The following is a 12415-nucleotide window of genomic DNA, read 5'->3' as shown; positions in this document are numbered from 1 at the left end:
TGGCTCTTAATGCTTGTTTCCTTCCTTCCTCTTTTTTCTATGTCACTTCCTCCTTTTCCCCCCTTCCTTCCTTCCTCCTTCCTTTCTTCCTCCTTCCTCCTTATTTCCTCCTTCTTTCCTTTCACAACCTCCCTTCCTCCTTCCCTTCTTCCTTCCTCCTTCCTTCCTTCCTTCTTTCCTTCCTTCCTCTTTTTTCTATGACACTTCCTCCTTTTCCCCTTCCTTCCTTCTTCCTCCTTCCTTCTTATTTCCTCCTTTCCTTTCACTCCTTCCCTTCCTTCTTCCCTTCTTCCTTCCTCCCTCCTTCCTTCCTTCCTTTTTTCCTTCCTTCTTTCCTGCCCTCCTCCCTCTTTTCTTTCCTGTTGACTAGGAAAAGGTTTCACATTGAAGTTGGGAGCTTGAACCAGGTCTTGAAATAAGTCAGAGATGCCAAGGAGGAAGAGGAGAGGAGGAAGAGCACTGGGGACAGCCCACACAAAGGCAGAGATATGAGGTGTTGTGTTCATTCAGAGTTTCCCCGCCTTCAGTTTCTTTCTCAGTCTCAGAAATTCTTTCTTTTTAATAGTCTGACTCATGTGGCAATTTTTCCAGGAAGTTTTTTCTTATTACTCATATCTTGTACTCCATCTGCTCTATTGCAGACCTCCTTGGCCTCTGTAGGTACTTCAGCCCTGAACTTGACCCTGGATGATGGGAAGCTGGGTGCGGTTTTAGAAGAACTCACTCAGAGCCAGAACCCATGATAGAATTTGAAAAAGTTTTTTTTTTTTAAATGGCAGTCATCAGGACCCTATATAGGTTCATTAAGAACAAGTTATAGTAAGTAAATTGCAGCTAGGTAGTGCCATGGTGCACAGAGTCAGGAGGACTCAGTGACATCAAATCTGGCCTCAGACACTTGCTAGCTTTGTGATCCTGGGCAAGTCGCTTAACCCTGTTTGCCTCAGTTTCCTCATGTATAAAATGAGCTGGAGAAGGAAATGGTGAATCGCTTCAGTATCTTTGCCAAGAAAATCCCAAATGGGGTCACGAAGAGCCTGACGCAACTGAACAATGACAACATAGTAAGCAAACCTGGTTTCCTTTTCTGAAGAAGAAGGACACAAGCATTTATTAAGGGCCTGCTGTGTGCCATGAACTATACTAAGTACTTTATAGATATTATCTCATTTGATAATAGTAATTCTAATCTGGTTACTAATCTGGTTCACATAATTGAGGCATTTGACAAACTCCCATGATAACCTTGCAGTAAAAGGAGAGAGATGTGGGCTAGAAATTGACTCGGAGATGCTCTAGTGGAAGGCCCTAAGGCTCTGGCTCTAGCCAGGTGCTAGTCAACATTTTTTGTCAATTAATTATATAAAGGCGTAGACGGCATCCTTATCAAATTTGCAGAAACCAAAGGGATGGCTAACACAGTTGGAAGACTCAGTCAGAGCCCAAACAAGTCTCAACAGCTTAGGATGATGGGTTGAATCTAGTACAATGGACTTGAATAGGAATAAATATCAACCCTTAGCCTTGAACTGAAAAAAATCAGCCGTGGCTTTGGGTAAGCTGGAAATGAAAGAGGCAGATTTCTAACCCTGGCTCCATTTGACAGATGGAGAAATTGAGACTCACACAGGGGAACTGAATTATCTAAGGTCATATGGTGAGTTGGGCAAAGCTGGAGTAGAATCTAGGTCTTTTGGCTCCCGCCCTGCCCCTCAGGATCCTCAAGTCTCCAGCTCCTGTCTGGGAGGAGGAACAAAGAAGGAACAATTGCATGGGGGCACCAGGGATCTCCAACTGGAGTCATTCATCCTTGGGAGATAAACTGAGACCCAGAAAAGGGTTTCTCTTCCCGCTTCCACCACTTCAATTCTTATTCCCTCTCTCTCAAGATTGAGAGGATTAAATGAGAGAGACAGACAGATGGATACAAGGAGGGAAGGAAGGATTGAGAAAGGGAGGAGACTTTAAAAACTCACTTTAAAAACTCAGCTCTATGGATGCCAGTTTTAGTCATGCTTATTACTACTTTCCTGCTCAAGGCTTCCATCTCCATCTGTAAAATGGGGTAAGGTGGGGAGGAAAGGGAAGATAGATTTCCACTGGTACCCTCTGTTGGCACAAATTGGCTAATTTTCACCAAGTTGTAACTTATATGTGCATTTATATATACATACATACATACATACATATATGGATATGGATAGAAAAACACAGGGATTGAAAGTTGAAACTCATTGATGGCCAAAATATTTCATATTGGTCTAAGGGTGGGAAAGATGCTTCAATGCCTTTGAATATTACCAAATATGAGCGATCTTTTTAGTGCAGTGCAAAGTGTGTTGTTCTTTGTGAGTTTATATCCAAAATATATTTTTGCCTTGCTTTTTTACACTAATAAGAAATTAAGAATTGTAAAAAAAAAATTGAGGAGGGTGGGACATGTCCAAGGCCCTTGAGGTCCCATGGTGCTGTTAATCCATCTCTGAGGTCCCTGGGGAGTATCCAGTGATGCCCTGGCTGAACAGGCAAGGATGGGGATCTCCAGTGTGAACACGGGGGGGGGGGGGGGGTGTTGGAAGAAGAGATGTGTCTAGGATCAGGGGTGGAGGCAGTGGCAGCCTACCACTAGTGAGCCTTATGGCTTTCAGAGAGGTCCCCCACCCAAATTAGAGATGCTTTAAAAAAAAAAAACTGTCATCCTGTACTCCTTGCATGAGTCCCCTTCTCCCTCCTTAAATTGTACCCAGGAGACAATAGGGAACTGCTGAGGGTTTCAGAGTAAAGGAGTGACCCTAGAGGACTAGATCTATGCATAAGAAAGATAGTGGCACCATTATAATGGGTGAATTAGAGTGAGGGACACACCTAGATAGGAGGTAATCAGGGCCTGAATTAGTGGTTATGGTGTCAATGGAAAGGAGAGGACAGATGGGAGAAATATTATAGAGATGGAGTCAGTGAAAACTGGTCACTATTAGTCAGCCGGTCAATAAATATTTATTAAGCTGCTACTGTGTGCCAGGCTCTGTGCTAAGCCCTGAAGATTCATAGAATGGCAAAAGAATCCCTGCCCTTGGGGAGGTCATAATCTGAGGTGGGTGGGGATGTGAGAGGTGAAGGGGAGAGAGAAACTCAAAGATGAAGCCCAGGGTTATGAATATGGGAGGCTGACTGAATACCACAGTCAGGACAAATTCAGAAGGAGGGAAGAGATGATGAGTTCCATTCTGGTTCCATTCTAGATAAGTTGACTTAAAGGTACCTACAATCCACCTAAGTGGAAGTGACTCTGGGGGATTTGGAAGAGTGGACCTCGAGCTCAGCAGTGAGGTTGGGACAAGGGACTTGGATTTCAGAGTCATAGGTCCAAGGCCAGAAGGGACCACTGCACTGTCTTCTCCAGCAGATTGCCCCTTCTACGATCCCAACTCCCCCACTAATCTTCGGTTTCTGTTTTCATGTTGGCAAAATCTCAACGGGGCCCTCACCTCAACAAGGCAATCTTTTTCTAACTCCCTGATGGATTCGCTATCCCACTCACCTCGTAGAGAAGCTTTTCCAGACCTTTTCATCCCTTCTTAAACCTCCCAGAGCAGCCCCTTAAACACCTTAAAATACATAAGTGATCTCATTGCATCCCATCTTCTCCACCAGATTACCCCTTAAAGTAATCTGGAGCCTGAAGTCAGGAAGACCTGAGTTCAAGTGTGGCCTCAGACAGTAGCTGTGTGAATGGGCAAGTCACTTAACCTTTGTCAGCCTCAATTTTCTCCTCTGTAAATGGGGATAATACTAGAACCTGTTCACCAGGGTGTTGTGAGGATCAGCTGAGCTAACAGTGCCTGATACAGGATCAGTGCTATCTAAATGCTTATCCCCTTTCACCCAGTCTACAAAGAACCTTCCCTTGTTCCATATATTTCTGGTAGTTGTCTGGTATCTCTCCTCCCTTTTGTGTCTAAACTCCTTGAAAAGCCTGTCTACACAAGCTCCTTTCCTCTCCCTCTCTTAGCTCTATACAGTCTGGCTTCTGAACTCAGCATTTGACTGAACTTATCATCAGTTGGAATCCCTAAGGTTGTGGATGATCTCTTAATGGCTGAGTCCAGTGGCCTTTTCTCACTTCTCACCCTTCTTGACCTCAGCCTTGGATACTGTTGATAATCCTCTTCGGCTTAATATTCTCTTCTCTCTCCATTTTCCTATCCCTGCTCTCTCCTGGTTCTCTTCCAATAGGTCCCTGCCCAAGTCCCACTTAACGGCCATCTTTGGGGCCCTCCTTGCTAGGTGAATGTCACTAGTAGCTGTTTCTCTATTAGCCAGCAACCCTGAGGGTCTCCCTCTCCCAGTTTGATTGTTTTGGCTTTTTTAATTATTGTTAAGCTGGACTCACTTGTTAGAGTTCACGGAATGGGCGTCACCTCACTCTTAAGTGAGTACATGAAAAGGCCTGAGCCTAAAAGGGCCAGGGTCTCCCATTGCATCCTGGTCCATCTCCAGTCCTCCTGATGAATATCAGGCCACTAGACTCAGATGGCTCTGGAGGAGAAAGTGAGGCTGGTGACCTTGCACAGCCCTCCCCAACTCAAATCAAAGTCACCCGCAAGTCATGTCATCATCTCCCTGATGTCATGGCCCTCTTCGAGAACGAAGGACAAACATAACAACCTACCTGTCTGCCCGTTCCTTCTCAGTCTTTTTTGCTGGACCTTCATCCAGATTATGCTCACTAACTGTGGCTACTTCCCAGGGCTCTATTTTGGGCCCTCTTCTCTTCTCCCTCTATTACTATTTTGCTTGACAATCTCATCAATTCTCATGGATTCGATTATCTTCTTTATGTGGGCGATTCTCTGACCTATTTAGCCAGCTCTAACCTCTATTCTCGGGGAAGCTAGGCAGCACAGGGTGTGGAGTCAGGAAGAACTGAGTTCAAATCCAACCTCAGACACTTACTAGCTGTGTGACCCCAGGCAAGTCATTTAGTCCTGTTTGCCTTGGTTTCTTCATCTTTAAAACAAGCCGGAGAAGGAAATGGCCAACTGCTCCATTGTCTTTGCCAAGAAAACCCCAAATGGAGTCATGAAGAATTGAACACTACTGAAAACAACTGAACTTCTCTTCTGATCTCAAATCTACCATCTCCAACTGCCTCTCCTACCTTTCGAACTGAATGTCCATAGACAAATTAAATACAAAATAGAATTCATTATCTTAACCTCAAAATCTCTTCTTTTTAACTTCCATATTATTATTCAGAAAACCACCATCTTCCCAGTCCCCCAAGCTCACAACCTAAGTGGCATCCTTCACTTCTCACTCTTCATGCCCAGTCTGTTGTTAAGTCCTACCAATTCTCCTTTTTTGAACATCTCTAGTATATACCTCTCTTTTCTGATCTGATGTAGTAGACGGAATGCTGGGCCTGGAGTCAGGATTGAGCTCAGTTCAAATCTTGACTCAAATACTTAATAATTGTACGATGTTTGGCAATTCACTTAATCTCTTTCTGCCTCAGTTTGTCCAACTGTAAAATTAAGATAATAATAGCACCTAATTCCCAGAGTTGTTGTGAGAATCAAGTGAAGCAATATTTGTAAAGCATTTCGCACAGTACCTACCACATCGTCGTTATTTAGTCTTTTTTTGTCGTGTCTGACTCTTTATGACCCCATTTGGGGTTTTCTTGGCAAAGATACTGCAGTGGTTTGCCATTTCCTTTTCCACCTCATTTTATAGACTAGGGAACTGAGGGAGACAGGGTTAGGTGACTCGCCCAGGGTCACACAGCTAGTATCAATCCTTGGATTTGAACTCAGGTCTTCCCCTGTATCACCTAACTGTCCACTTTCATACTAAGGGACCTCTACATACATATTGATTCTACCTCAAATACCCAGTTCCTCAACCTATTCATTTTCTATGACCTACCCCTCCAGCCCACATTAGCCATACACAAAGGTGGTCATACCCTTAATCTTTCCATCACTCACAAATGTACTGCCTCCATGTTGAAGTATTCTGAAATCCCCTTATCCGATCACAGTCTAGTAGCCTTTCACCTCTCCCTCTGCCTTCCTTTACAAAACTCTATTCTTCATCTGCACTGTGACCTCTAATCCCATCACCTCTCAATTCTCTTCCAGGCCATCTCCCCTACACTGCACTTTCTCCTCTTCTCCCCAACTTGACCCCTTGGTGAACCAATTTTATACTGTCCTCCTCTCTTGAAAACCTAGCCCCTTTATCTTATCACCTGTTATGCCCAGCTGACTCTCAGCCTTGGATCACTCCCACCAGTTGTCACCTTCATGCCTGCACATGAGCTGCTAAAAAAAGGTGGAGATAATGCTACAACCTTTCTGACTGGGTTCACTACAAATTTGGGTTACACAACCAGGTCCTCACCACTGCCTGGCAATCCTACTATACCTCCCTTATCAACTCACCCTCCCACCCTCCACAGAGACTCTTCCAAACCTTCTCATCCCTCCTCAAACATCCCATGCTCTCCTTCTCCTGACTCTCTCAGCTGGGAAACTCTCCTCATATTTTACAGAAGAAATTGAGACCATTAGCCACGACCTTCCTCATCTCCTACCGCTCAGGTGCCTTCTGTCCCTCTCTCCTCCTCCACTCCTCTCTCATGTGATAAAGTGGCCTTCCTACTCACCAAGGTCAACTCATTCAAGTGATTGCATTCCATCCCATGTCTCCCCCAGCAGATTGCCCCTTGTCTCATCCCTATTCTTTCACTGATTTTGAATCTCTCCCTGTCTAGTAGCTCATTTCCCACTGCCTAAAAACATGGGGTAGCTAGGTGGCACGGTGGTTATAGAGTACTGGGTCTGGAGTCAGGAAGACCTGAGTTCAAATGTGGCCTCAGACACTTAGTATCCGTGTGACCCTGGGCTAGTCACTTAATCCTGTTTGCCTCAGTTTCCTCATCTGTAAAATGAGCTGGAGAAATAAATAGCAAACCACCCCATCTTTGCCAAGAAAACCCCAAATGGAGTTGGACATGACCAAAATGACAAAACAGCAGCAGCAAAAAATCATGTCTACCCTCACTTGATTCTTCTATCCCTGCTGCTATCATCCTATATCTCTTCTGCCCTTTGTGGCTAAACACCTTGAAAAGGCCGTCTATGGGGCAGCTAGGTGGTGTAGTGAGTAGAGAGAGCACCGGCCCTGGAGTCGGGAGGACCTGAGTTCAAATCCAGCCTCAGACACTTGATACATTCACTAGCCATGTGATCTTGGGCAAGTCATTTAACCCCAGTTGCCCTGCCTTCGCGCCTCCAAAAAAAAAAAAGAAAAGGTGATCTACAATAGGAGCCAGTACCTTCCCTCCTCTCACTCTCCCCTTAACTTCCAAACTCATCACCGCTAAAACCGCTCCCTCCAAAGTTACTAATGATCTCTTGGCTGTCAAATCCAACAGACTTTTCTCAATCCTCATTCTCCTTGACCTCTCTGAAGCCTCTGACACTGTGGATCACTCTCTCCTCTATGATCTTCTTTTCTCTCTAGGTTTTCAGGACATGACTCTCCCAGTTCTCCTCCCACCTCTCTGACTGCTCCTTCTCAATTTCCTTTTCTGGATCCCTTTCCAGATCATACCCTTTAACTAAACGTATCCCTCAGGGTTCTGTCTCAGACTCTCCTCTCCTTCCTCGATACTACTTCAGCTGGTGATCTCATGAACTCTCATGGATTTAATTACCATCTCTATGCTGGTGATTCTCAAATCTGCCTTTCCTGCCCCAATCCCCGCTGACCTCCACTCTCAAATCCTCAGCTGCCTTTCAGACATCTGGAACTGGATGTTCAGGAGACATCTCAAACTCAAGAGGTCCAAAACTGAACTCATCTTTTTCTCTAAGCCCTCCCCATCCCTCGGTACATATTACTGTAGAGGACAACACCATCTTCTCAGTCCCTCAGATTCACTATGTATGAGTCATCCTGGACTCCTCACTATCTCTTGCCTCTCATATTCAAGCTGTTAACAAGACCTATTGAGCTTGCCTTTGCAGCATCTCTTGAATATGTCCCCTTCTCAATCACTTCACTCCTGGATTATTGCAATCCAGGGTGGGGGGTCCAATCTGCCTCAAATCCCTCCCCACTGCATCCATCCTCCATTCAACCACTAAAATGATTTTTCTAAAGCATAGTTTAGATCATATCATCACCCTACTCAGTAAACTCCAGTGGCTTTCTGTTGCCTCCGGGAGCAAATACCAAATGCTCTGCTTGTCATTCAAAGCCCTTCATACCCTAGCCTCCTCCTACCTTTCCAGTCTTCCTACTCCCCAACACATACTCTTAGATCCAGTGACACTGGTCTCCTGATTGTTCCATGAACAAGACCCTCCATCTCAGCTCTGGGCATTCTCTCTGCTCCCCTCCATGCCTGGAATGTTCTTCCTCTTTCACTCTGACTCCTGACCTCCCTGGCTTCCTTTAAGTCCCAACCAAAATCCCACCTTCTAAAGGAAGCCTTCCCCAACTCCTCTTAATTCTAGCAGGTTTCCTCTGTTAATTATTTCCTATTTATCCTGTACATCGATAGATAGACTTGTTTTGTCTACATTTGTTTGCATGTTATCTCCCCTATTAGATTGTAAGCTCCTTCAGGGCAGGAACTGTCTTTTGCCTCTTTTTGTGTCTCCATCACTTAGCATAGTGCCTGACACATAGTAAGTGCTTAATAAATGTTTATTTATTGATTAATTAATGATCTATAAAAAGTTTGAGAGACATAATTTCTGAACAATCAATCATTTTATTAATTATAGCTAGCAAATAATTAATAAAAGGATGTCATTTGGCCTTTTCTTGTAAACCAAAGATGAATCATGGAGGCTTCTCAATGCCTATAATGCCCTTGGAAGTGTTGGTGTTCTGACAGGCAGCAATCAACTCTGATTGGTTAACAATTAATGAGAGAATGAATATTATAATGAGAGGTGGACCTATTCTAATGAGGGGTCGGGGGACCTGACTTTGATTATGTCACTCTTGCTCCCAGACCACCCCCAATCTAGATAATCTAGAGCAATCTAGACAAAGGAATCTAACCCTCCCCCTCACCCCCAAGCTTGCCTGAATAGAACACAGTGGGCCAGAATTTACCTAGATTTGATTCCTTTTGCTCTTTTTACTAAGCTTCTCCAGTTGGGTGGGGTCTCAAACAAGATGGAGGAGAATGTTAAATCAATGCAATCCAAATTAAATCCAAATCCAAACCCTGTTCTTCAGTTGCTGGTTGAATAATGTACAAAGGGCTGAATTCTAAATGAAGAAATTAGAAAAGGGAAAATCTTAATCTCAATTAATAATTGGTTATTAATATAAGAAATAGTCATTTTTCTCAAATTGATTGATAAATGCTTGTTGGGGCAATGGGATAGCATAGTGGATAGAGCATTGGACTTGGACTCAGGGAGACATGAATTCAAATCCTGCCTCAGACATTTACTAGCTGTGTGACCCTGGGCAAGTGTTTCAACAATCCGGCTAGCAGCTTCTGTGGGGGTGTAAGATCCACCCACAACTAGCACCCGGAAAGCTGCCAACAACACAGGTTCTTTTGATCTGCTTTAATAAGGAAAGCAAGGTTAAAGGGGTTGACAAGTTTACTTTAATCCAGCGTACAGACAGCATTCACTTAGTTCAGGGGAAAAAGCCAGCACCCTGAACTTCAGAATAAAATACAAACAAATTACAAACATTGACAGACAGACTCAATACAATTCATAGTTACCAACATCTAGGTTCAGCCCAGGAGCTCAGAACAAGGGCTGGCCCAGAGTCACGAGCCACCGCTGCTGTAATGAGGAGCTCCAAAGAACAAACAGCCACCCCCTGGTTTTTATATCTTTTTCAGCATCAGGGGTGAGTCACACATGCGACTCACCCACGTGACCTAGAATCGTCACAAAGAGGTGAACTTAAACCCATGTGGTCTAAAAGCCTCTGCTCTCCCAGACATGTAAACTAGGCCCTCCCTGGAGTTAGCCCCACCTTGGGCCCCACCTTAGCTGCCAATCCACACCCACTAAGGTTTTACACCTAATAGGGGTTTGGGCCTGGGGCTTAGCACCTAGTAAGGCTCAATCAAAGACACTGAATTAATCAAAGGCCAATGTTTCCAAAAGCCAAACTCTTCAAGGGCACTTGTTGAACTAAGTGCTAAGGAGCCTATTTTGCCTACCAACACAGCAAGTCAGTTGGCCTCCCAGCCTCAGTTTCTTCACATGTAAATGGGACTACTAATACCATCTACCTCTCAGGCTTGTGAGGATTAAATGAGATAATGTTTATAAAATGCTTGCAAACCTTCAAGTTATTATTGCTGTTATAGTTGCCTGGCAGTGAGATAAGGAGGCAATAAATGTAGAACAGAAGGATTGATAAGCAGAAGTCAAGGCCCAGTCACGAATCTGGAGTAGGTCAATCATTGTGATTTCATGTTTTCTCCAACAGCTTTAAAGTAGGAGTAGAAAAACTGGACTGTGGGTCTTTGAGATATGAGGATTCACAGGGTGGTTGTGGGGGGAAGTGGGGGTGGAGAAAGGAAGTCACTGGAGTGCAAGAGGTTGAGTAAGTGGTTGAGAGGTGGAAGGGCCAGAGGGGTCAATAATATGAATATTGAGATCCCTGGTGAGGGGAGTCTTGCGATGGGGTAGAGATTATGAATTAGAAGATGTTGGACTCATTGAAAATGTTGGGGGAATGAACTAGAAGAGGTCCTTCTACCACAGAGAGAAAGCTTCATTTATTCAAAGCATTCATTAATGTGTACACTGTGCTAGTCACTGGTGTACAAATGTAAAACCAAAGCCATCTTTGCCCTCTTGTTCTATTGGCGGAAAATAAGAGGAACAGAGATACATATAAACAAAACATATGCAAAGTAGTGTTTGGGAGAGAGACCAGGACATTAGCCATGGAGAGATCCAGCTATACTTCTTGTAGGAAAGGGCAGGAGCTCAGCCTTGAAGGAAGTGAGGGGTTCTGTGAGGTGGAGGGAAGGAGGGAGAGCATTCCAGGCATGGAATGGAAATGAAATGGAACACCTGAGAAAAGGTATGGAGGTGGAAGATGGGAGAGGGAACGTATTATGCCACGAACAGCATTTGGATAAACTTTGCAACTACTGAAGAAGAATATAAATAAATTTAAAAAAGCATTGTTAAGTGCATTGTACTAAGTGCTGGAGATGCTAGTACTAAAGGGATGACACTCCTGGCCCTCAGGGAGCTTATTACATTCTGATTGAGGGAGGAACCACACATAGAGGGCGGGAGAGAGGCTTTTTGTTTCTGAAAGTTACAGGGATGGTGAGTGGAGCCAAAGCAGAGTGCATTGACACACTCTTCTCAGCAGTGATGGCAAGATTGATTTAAATATGACTCCAGAACTGGAAAGCTGAGGGTGAAGGGGAGAGAGCATTGGTAGAAAGATGGGAAGAGGGGCAGCTAGGTGGCACAGTGAGCAGAGCACCAGCCCTGGAGTCAGGAGGACCTGAGTTCAAATCCGGCCTCAGACACTTGACACACTTACTAGCTGTGTGTGACTTTGGGCAAGTCACTTAATCCCAATTGCCCTGACTTCCCCCTTCTCCCCTCCAAAAATAAAATTGTAAAAAAAAAAAAAAAAAAAAAAGAAGAAAGAAAGATGGTCAGGGAGTAAAGTGAAGTGCCTCAAACTTGAGGACAGGGATTCTTTTGCTTTTTTTTTTTTTTGGTATCCCCAGTGCTTAGCAGTAGGCCTGGCACACAGTAGGTGCTTACTGTATGCTTGTTGATGTGACTTGACTTGGCTGGAGCCTCCCTAGATGTAGGGGATCATATGAGTGATAAACGTGGAAAGGTGGCCCCTGGTCAGATTGTGATGGGCTTTCAAAGCCAGACAGAGGCAGGTTTTTGTTATCTGGCCACAGAGAAAAAAGGAGAAGCAGTAGAAGTTCTGGAGGGCAGTAAAAATGAATGAGGGGGTTTGATTAAAATGGATTGAATGGATCTAAAAAGTGGGAAGGTAACTGAGGAATGATGGTAAGAGAGAAGGTCTGGAGGCAGCAGGGTCAAAGGAGGGGTGAGTATGCCCATTCTCCTGGTGCTCCAAATCAGACATAGTCTCACATTGGGGAGAGCTGCCTGCCACTGAGGGGTGTTGTCCTCAGGATAGGACCAGGAAAGTTTGAGTGAAAAGTGAGGAGAGAGAAGGAATGTAGAGTGGAAAGTATGAGGATGGAAAGGTATTTGTGAGCAATAGGGCAAGGGCTCCAAAGAGCATTCTAAAATGATATAGATAATGAGTGAGTCAGGTCAGAGTCAGAATGGAGAAATGAAGGGCTCAGTCAAAAAAGGGTAAGGAATCCTGCTATGGTGGTAAGGACAGGACC

Source organism: Trichosurus vulpecula, chromosome 1, assembly GCF_011100635.1.
Source record: "Trichosurus vulpecula isolate mTriVul1 chromosome 1, mTriVul1.pri, whole genome shotgun sequence".
Classification (NCBI taxonomy): domain Eukaryota; kingdom Metazoa; phylum Chordata; class Mammalia; order Diprotodontia; family Phalangeridae; genus Trichosurus; species Trichosurus vulpecula.
The sequence above is the reverse complement of the archived record's forward strand: the minus strand, read 5'-3'. Positions refer to the sequence as shown.